Raw genomic sequence first — 9,460 nt, 5'->3', positions numbered from 1 at the left:
CCGATGATAATATTCCTATGCTTATAGCCATGTGCTGTATGCTCCATAAAATTTGTGAAGGGAAGGGTGAAAGCTTCACTCAGGGCTGGACGGCAGAGGTTCAGTGCCTGGAGGCTGAGTTTGAACAGCCAGAGACCAGGGCTATTAGAGGGGCACAGCATGGGACCATAAGGGTCAGGGATGCCTTAAGGCAGCAATTTGAAGCTGAAAGCCACTATTATTTGTTGCTATGCTCGGGAGTGCAGTGCTTGTAATCCTAGGAGGTGATTGGTGCACATAATGTATTAAGGGGATTTAATATAATTGTACGTTGCTTTGCAGTGCTCTTTTTGCTTTCAATTAATAGAATAAAGATTGCTTTCAGACCAATACAATTCTCTTATTAAAAGACAACAACTGAAGGAGAGAGTCAAATGAAAAAATATATCAGGAGGGAGGGGGTTGGGGGATGGGAAGGTCCCAGGAGGAGGAGAGGTCCCGGAATGGTTAAAGATTTGTGTATGTCCAGGGATCATATCCAACCTTCTCCTTTGGAGTACAATGCAGCAGGTGCTGTACTTCAGCAGGGCCAAAACTGCAGAGGGATGGGTGTTGAGTGCCATGGGCAGTGGGAGTCCACAGTGCTGGACTGTGAGGAGGGAGGAGTGGAATGCTGCGGGTAGAGACTGGCACCAGGAGGTTGATAAGAGTGGAGGGGAGGGCAGGTGTGGAGCTGCTTGAAGAGTTAGTATCGCCTAGACTGTGTCTGCTTGGTACTCCATAACGTTTAAGAGCTGCTCCAGGGCTTCATTCTGGCATGCCACATTCTCCTTTCAGTCCCTCTTCTTGCTGTCCCCCCACTCCTTCAGTTCCTGTTTCTTGGCGACGGAGAGCATCATAATCTCACACAGAAAGTCCCCCTTAGTTCTTGGCTACTTTCTAATTCTGCACAGCTGTTAAGCCGGTTATAGCAAAGAAGGAAGCTGGGCTCCCAAGGTCATCTCTTTGAAGTTTAAAAGCAACATTTTACAGAAGCAGTATTGTTTGCAACACAGAGAACTCTGATTCAATGATTTAACACACAGCCAGTACTCTCACACCTGTCACTAACTGGCTGACCCCAGGCAAGCACACATGAGCCGCAAGACCTCCAAAATTGTGAGTAGCCGCAGGGGCAGGGTAAATCACTCTTCCCGGACCCTGCTGCACATGGCTCTTCGGGAGTGCCAGCACTGTAGGAGGGGGACCTGATAATCATTCCTGTCCCCACACTTTCCACAAGATGTGATCATTATGGAAGATATCTCGCTGCTGAGGGTGAGCAGGGAATCAAGGGAGGGTCTTCTCCAAGCCTGCAGCTTCTGTCCTGGCCACTACGCGGCTTGCCTGTGTGCAGCAATGGTCCCCCCTGTGTCGGCACAGTGGCGTTACTATTAATGGGGCAAGAAACGAAGCAGCTCTGCCGAAGAACTTGCGGCAGCGGATTGCCCAGTATCTCCATGAGAGTTTCCTGGAGATCTCGGAGGGAGATTCCCTTGAAGTGAGGGAGTCAATTAGGGTGACCAGACAGCAAGTGTGAAAAATCGGGACGGGGGTGGGGGGTAATAGGAGCCTATATAAGAAAAAGACCCAAAAAATCAGGACTGTCCCTATAAAATAGGGACATCTGGTCATCCTAGAGTCAATGAACCACCTGTTCCACCACTCAGACTAGGAATGCAGTGGGAGACAAGCCTGCTTTCTGCAACCCTCCTATCCCCAACAACTCGCTTCAGCGATTCCCAAAATCAGATCCACTTACCAGGGGTCGCCTCTCCTGTTTGCGTTTCGCCAATTTCCAACAGCTGTGACTGGCTAGCCTTCTCCGGGAAGAGCAGCTGGCTGCATGCATCTCTGGCCTCCGAGTCATCCTCTGCCTTTGGGTCCCCCTCCCCCTCCACATCCTCGTCCAAGATTTCCTCCTTCTGGCTCGCTCCACTCTTGACTGGCTCATGAGCCAACAAAGTAGCCACAGGTGCCTTCGCAGTGGAGGTGGGTAGCCGCCAAGTATTGCGTCCAGCTCTTTGTAGAACCGGCAGCTCATGGACACAGATTGGAGCAGCAGTTTGCCTCCCACGCCTTGTGGTAGGTGTTCCGCAGCTCCTTCACTTTGATCCTGCACTGCAGTGTGTCCCAGTCATGGCCCCTTTCTGTCATGCATCGTGAAATCTGTTCGTAAGTCTCATAATTCCTACGCTGGAGCGCAGCTAGGACTGGACAGCCTCCTCTCCCCAAATGCTGATGAGATCCAGCAGCTTGGCATTGCTCCAAGTGGGGGATCACCTTGTGCGTGGAACAGGCATGGCCACCTGGAAAGATGTGTCGAGACCACTGCACGCATCACCGAGCAAACAGGAAGGGGACTTTCAAATTTCCAAAGGGATTTATGGGGTGGGGATGACGGTTGGTCACTTGAGGGCAGGGGGCAGTAGAGTTCAAATCGATGACCAGAGAGGCAAGAACAGGCATTGTGGGACACCTCACGGAGGCCAATCACAGCGCTGTAATTGCCATGCTGTCTATGCTGGCACCGCAGCGCTGTAACCCCGGTGCAGAAAGCTCTAAGCCTCTCGTCGGGGTGGTTTTTTTAAAGCGCAACTACTGTGCAGTTTCTGTGCACTAAGTGGCTTGGCAGTGTGTACACCTCAGGAGTACACTGTGAAAAGCTGCTTTACTGCACAGAAACTTGCCAGCATAGACAGGGCCTAACATGAGGTAAAATTCTAGCGAAGACAAGGCAGTGTGTAGTTTTCACATGCATTAGCAAGTTGCAGGTGGGAGCTTAGTGTTTATGTTGTTCTGTTGATATGCAAAAACTACAAACTGCCTTGTCCTTGCTAACATGTGTTAGCTCACACTAGGTAAGAACTGGGCCGGCTTTAGGAAGTGTGGGGACAGATTTGAATACCCGGCAGCGGTCCGGGTCTTCGGCGGTACGTCGGCAGCGGGTCCTTCACTCGCACTGGGTCTTGCACGGCACTGAAGAACCCGCCGCCAAAATGCCGCCGAAGACCCGAAGCGAGTGACGGACCCGTCGCTGCCGTGCCGCCGAAGACCTGGACTGCAACCAGGTGAGTAAAAAAATTAAGAAGGCACCTAGGTGCTCTTCTTTTGGGCACAGGGCCCTCTTAGGCGCTGGCACGGGGCCCTGCTAGGCGTGGGGCCCGATTTGGGGGAATCGGCCTAAAGCCGGCCCTGGGTAAGAATACAGCTTTTCTCCTCAGAAAGACAAAGCCTTATAGAATACCCCCCCACACAGACACCCTGAGCCCAAGATCTTAATATGTCCCCTCCCACAACTCAGAAACTTGACACCACCTCACCACAGACCTCACTCTCCCTTTCTTATGTTAGAAATCTCCATGCCCATGGATCCCCAATCCCATTGCTCAGAGCCTCCAGAAATACATTCCTTCAACCTCTGCTCCTCAAACTGCCGTTGCATCTCCTCAGTGGCCTGACCCTTTGTTCCTATGCTGGAAGAATGTACCTCCTTGGTACTTACAGAGAGATGGCTAAAATAGGAAAAGCCTCATGCTCCTTTCAGAGCTGTGTTGGGTCATCATAAACAGGCTAAGCCCGGTTGTTAAAGGTTAAAGCCTTGGTGCAGGAGTGCACTGAGTCTGCGTTATACATTTGTTTTGTATGTGACCTGTTGTTCCTATTATCCTTACTCAGTATCTCTGAAATTTTAGCCTTTGCTAATAAATTTAGACTTGTTTTCACTTATAACTAACCTCAGTGCTATGTAACGCCAATATTTAAAAAGGGCTCAAGAGGTGATCCCAGCAATTACATACCGATAAGTCTAACGTCAGTACTGGGCAAATTAGTTGAAACAATAGTAAAGAATAAAATTGTCAGACACACAGAAGAACATAAATTGTTGGGCAAAAATCAGCTGGTTTCTGTAAAGGGAAATCATGTCTTACTAATCTATTAAGTTCTTTGAAGGAGTCAACAAACATGTGGACAAGGGGGAATCCAGTGGACATAGTGTACTTAGATTTCCAGAAAGCCTTTGACAAGGTCCTTCACCAAAGGCTCTTACGTAAATTAAGTTGTCATGGGATAAGAGGGAAGATCCTTTCATGGACTGAGAACTGGTTAAAAGATAGGGAACAAAGGGTAGGAAATTATTGGTAAATTTTCAGAACAGAGAGGAGTAACTATGGTGTTCCCCAAGGATCAGTCCTAGGACCAATCTTATTCATAAATGATCTGGAGAAAGGGGTAAACAGTGAGGTGGCAAAATTTGCAAACGATACTAAACTACTCAAGATAGTTAAGACCAAAGCAGACTGTGAAGAACTTCAAAAAGATCTCACAAAACTAAGTGATTGGGCAACCAAATGGCAAATGAAATTTAATGTGGTTAAATGTAAAGTAATGCACATTGGAAAAAATAACCCCAACTATACATACAATATGATGGGGGTTAATTTAGCTACAACTAATCAGGAAAGACATCTTGGAGTCATCATAGATAGTTCTCTGAAGACGTCCACACAGTATGCAGCGGCAGTCAAAAAAGCAAACAGGATGTTAGGAATCATTAAAAACGGGATAGAGAATAAGATGGAGAATATCTTATTGCCCTTATATAAATCCATAGTACGCCCTTGAATCTTGAATACTGTATACAGATGTGGTCTCCTCAGTTCAAAAAAATATATTGGCATTAGAAAAGGTTCAGAGAAGGACAACTAAAATGATTAGGTGTTTGAAACAGGTCCCATATGAGGAGAGATTAAAGAGGCTAGGATTTTTCAGCTTGGAAAAGAGGAGACTAAGAGGGGGATATGATAGAGGTATATAAAATCATAAGTTGTGTGGAGAAAGTGAATAAGGAAAAGTTATTGTTCCCATAATATAAGAACTAGGGGCCACCAAATGAAATTAATGAGCAGCCAGTTTAAAACAAATAAAAGGGAGTTATTCTTCACACAGCGCACAGTCAACCTGTGGAACTCCTTGCCTGAGGAGGTTGTGAAGGCTAGGACTATAACAGGGTTTAAAAGAGAACTAGATAAATTCATGGAGGTTAAGTCCATTATTGGCTATTAGCCAGGATGGGTAAGGAATGGTGTCCCTAGCCTCTGTTTGTCAGAGGGTGGTGATGGACGGCAGGAGAGAGATCACTTGATCACTACCTGTTACGTTCACTTCCTCTGGGGCACCTGGCATTGGCCACAGTCAGCAGACAGGTTACTGGGCTGGATGGACCTTTGGTCTGACCCAATATGGCCATTCTTATGTTCTTATGATGTTATCAAGGACCTGGCCCTGAGTTGTCTCAGTCATGCTGTGTATACACTGTTCTCTTGGGCACAGCAAACTTGGTGCTTTCTGTGAGTGTCCAGTGACGGGCTGGATACCACACAGGGATGATTTCAGAGGGGCTGGGCTGGGCCATAGGCACCAACTGTGGGTGTTCCTGGACTGGAACATCCAAGGAGGAAAAAATGGTGGGTGCTGAGCACCCATCAGCAGCCCCCCACATCAGCCCCTGCTCCCCCCAGCACCTCCCGCCTGATGCGATCAGCTGTTCTGTGGCATGCAGGAGGCGCTGGGGGGAGAGGAGGAAGGAGGGAGGGTGTGGTGCTTTGGGGAGGGGGCAGAATGGGGCGGGAAGAGGTGGGGTAGGGGCAGGGCCTTGATGGAACAGGTGGAGTGGGGGCAGGGATGGGATACAGCCAGGGGTCAAGCATCCCCCAGCGCATTAGAAAGTTGGCACCTATGGACTGGGGTATACCTTGCGTTACCTGTAAGGAAAATGTGTAGGCTGGCAAAGCACTGAGGAGATTCTTTGAGTGGCTAACAAACTGGTGGTGTCAGGGAGCTGACATCCCATTAAGCACAAACAAGTCTCTCTTGTTAAGGCGAAGGGTTAACAACCTGACCCTCAGTCCTGGACACCGCAAGAAACAAGACAGAATTCCTACCCTATGGCTCAGAATCAGCCAGCATGCCTCAGCCCTAGGGACAGGACTTTCTTTCTTCCTTACACCCTAGTCATTTATAAATATTTTAAACAGAAACCAAAAGGGGGTCACAGACCCAAAACAGCAACTCATGTGAACTTAGTTTCCCAAACGAGAATCTGAATGTGGCCATTACTTGCTAGGCCTCAGTTACCCATGAAACAGATACTTCACCTGAGCCAAACATGGGACCAAAGGAAACTTTCTTTGACTATTAGCAGTAAATATGCCCAATGGCCTGTGATGTGACACTACATAGGGTGGGATCTGAGTTAATACAGAGAATTCTTTCCTGGGTGTCTGGCTGATGAGTCTTGCCCACATGCTCAGGGTTTAGCTGATCTCCATATTTGGGGTCGGGAAGGAATTTCCCTCAAGGGCAGATTGGCAGTGGCCCTGGCAGTTTTTCACCTCCCTCTGCAGCATGGGGCACGGGTCACTTGCTGGAGGAGTCTCTGCACCTTGAGGAATTTCACCATGATTTCAATAATTTCCATCCCACCATCAACCTCAGCCTAGATCAATCCACACAAGCGGTCCATTTCCTGGACACTACTGTGCTAATAAGCGATGGTCACATCAATACCACCCTATACCGGAAACCTACTGACCGCTACACTTACCTACATGCCTCCAGCTTCCATCCAGGACACACCACACGATCCATTGTCTACAGCCAAGCTCTAAGATATAACGGCATTTGCTCCAATCCCTCGGATAGAGACAAGCACCTACAAGATCTCTATCAAGCACTCTTAAAACTACAATACCCACCTGCTGAAGTGAAAAAACAGATTGACAGAGCCAGACGAGTACCCAGAAGTCACCTCCTACAAGACAGGCCCAACAAAGAAAATAACAGAACACCACTAGCTGTCACCTTCAGCCCCCAACTAAAACCTCTCCAGCGCATCATCAGAGATCTACAACCTATCCTGAAAGATGATCCTTTACTCTCACAGATCTTGGGAGACAGACCTGTCCTCGCTTACAGACAACCCCCCAACCTAAAGCAAATACTCACCAGCAACCACACATCACTGAACAAAACCACTAACCCAGGAACCTATCCTTGTAACAAACCCCGATGCCAACTCTGTCCACATATCTATTCAAGTGACATCATCATAGGACCTAATCACATCAGCCATACCATCAGGGACTCGTTCACCTGCACATCTACCAATGTGATATATGCCATCATGTGCCAGCAATGCCCCTCTGCCATGTACATTGGCCAAACCGGACAGTCTCTACGCAAAAGAATTAATGGACACAAATCTGACATCAGGAATCAAAATACTCAAAAACCAGTGGGAGAACACTTTAACGTGTCTGGTCATTCAGTGACAGACCTGCGGGTGGCTATATTACAACAGAAAAACTTCAAAAACAGACTCCAAAGAGAGACTGCAGAGCTAGAATTGATATGCAAACTAGACACAATCAACTCCGGTTTGAATAAGGACTGGGAATGGCTGAGCCATTACAAACGTTGACTCTATCTCCCCTTGTAAGTACTCTCACACTTCTTATCACACTGTCTGTACTCGGCTAGCTTGATTATCACTTCAAAAGTTTTTTTTTTTTTTCTCTCTTAATTAATTGGCCTCTAGAGTTGGTAAGACAACTCCCACCTGTTTATGCTCTCTGTATGTGTGTATATATATCTCCTCATTATATGTTCCATTCTATATGCATCCGAAGAAGTGGGCTGTAGTCCACGAAAGCTTATGCTCTAATAAATTTGTTAGTCTCTAAGGTGCCACAAGTACTCCTGTTCTTCTTTTTGCGGATACAGACTAACACGGCTGTTACTCTGAAACTCTGCACCTTGAAGTCTTTAAACCACAAGCTGAGGCCTTCAATAGCTCAGACATAGGTCAGGGGTTTGTTACAGGAGTGGGTGGGTGAGATTCTGTGGCCTGTGTTGTGCAGGAAGTCAGACTAGAAGATCATAAAGTCTATGAATCTATGAAACGCCAGTCACTTCTCCCTGGAGCCTGGAAGAGAGAGTAGCTGGGGAGAACAGCATACAGCAAAGTCTCCTCAGCCTCCAGTATCATTTTACAGACAGCTTGGAAGAGGTTTGTTTGGCTTAATTTTTCATCCGTCTCCCTCCTGTATTTTTAAAGAACATTAGCAACAAAAAGAGCCCTCATAATATTATTGGGTCAATTGGAAATGGTAAAATTGCCACTAATCATTCAGATGAGACAGATGTGATCAATAAATATTTCTATCCTGTATTTGGGGAGGGGGGGACCCACATCACGTAGTTATATCACATGATGATGATTAAACACTTTCCATTCCTCTGGTATCTCAAGACAATGTTACAAAGCAGTCATTAAAGTTAGTCATTTTTAGATCAGTAGGTCTAGATAACTTGAATCCCAGAGTTTTTTAAAGTGTTGGTCGAACAGTTTGTTGGACCGTTAATATTGATTTTTCTATAATTCTTGAAACACTGGGATGGATGTTCCAGGACACCAGAATAAAGCTACTGTTCTGTCAATATTTTAAAAGGGGATGTCTATGTGATATAGAAAAAATACCATGTTAACAAGACCTAGAAAAGGCAATGGAAAATAATTTCCTTTTCTTGTTTTTTTAAGTCTCTTATTAAGGTTTTACAAGATAAAACTACTTCTACAGACTGCACTAAATCACATGTTTGTTCATGATGTGTTTATGCCACAAACTTTTGTACTCTATTATGGCACTGCCTTGCATGTAGATGGATGTCCTCAATACTTATCTTGCAATCTCATGTTTATTCAGATGCTGGCATTTTCTTGAAATTGTAAAATTGAATGGTAATGTCACTGGCTTTTTTCCTTCGCTCCACGAAAGGCTCTTGGCTGTCTCTAAATGTTCTTGAGAGTAGTGTAGATGTAGAGGTACGGTCTCCTATCCTTTCAGGAATTATGTCTGTGTATTATGCTTTGAAAGTAAAACCACCACCAAGAGCCCCTCTCTCTTGCTCTCTCTTTCTTCCATGCCCCTACAACAGGGGTGTAGCCAGGTCTGACCAAATCCAGGGTCAGACATTCGAGTTGCTTCAGTTTCCCCCTTTTCTTCAATTAAACCACCACAACTGGTGCTGTTGAGTTACTCTCCCATTTTGGGGCATCTTGGTGATTAACATAAAATAACAATTGGAGTCCCCAAGCTTTCTTCTCGAGGCTCAGCAGTCCATTATGCCCCTCCAGGTCTCAGAATTGCCACCAAAATTTTGCTCTTGCCTCTCACTGCAAATAGTTCCAGCTAGACCTTTTCTGCTGGTTGGTGGGGAGAATGACTGGGTCTCCTCAGGTGCCTGCGAAAGCCACCCCCATTCCTTTCAAGTTTCTTTACCCTTTTACCTTGTACCATGGGACACCATGCCCCTGCTCTCACTCATTTCCCAGATCTCTCTGAGCCGGGGAGATCTGCTGGGCCCACTCCAAACTGTA

Source organism: Trachemys scripta, chromosome 1 (genome assembly GCF_013100865.1).
Source record: "Trachemys scripta elegans isolate TJP31775 chromosome 1, CAS_Tse_1.0, whole genome shotgun sequence".
NCBI lineage: Eukaryota > Metazoa > Chordata > Testudines > Emydidae > Trachemys > Trachemys scripta.
Note: the sequence above shows the minus strand (reverse complement) of the source record.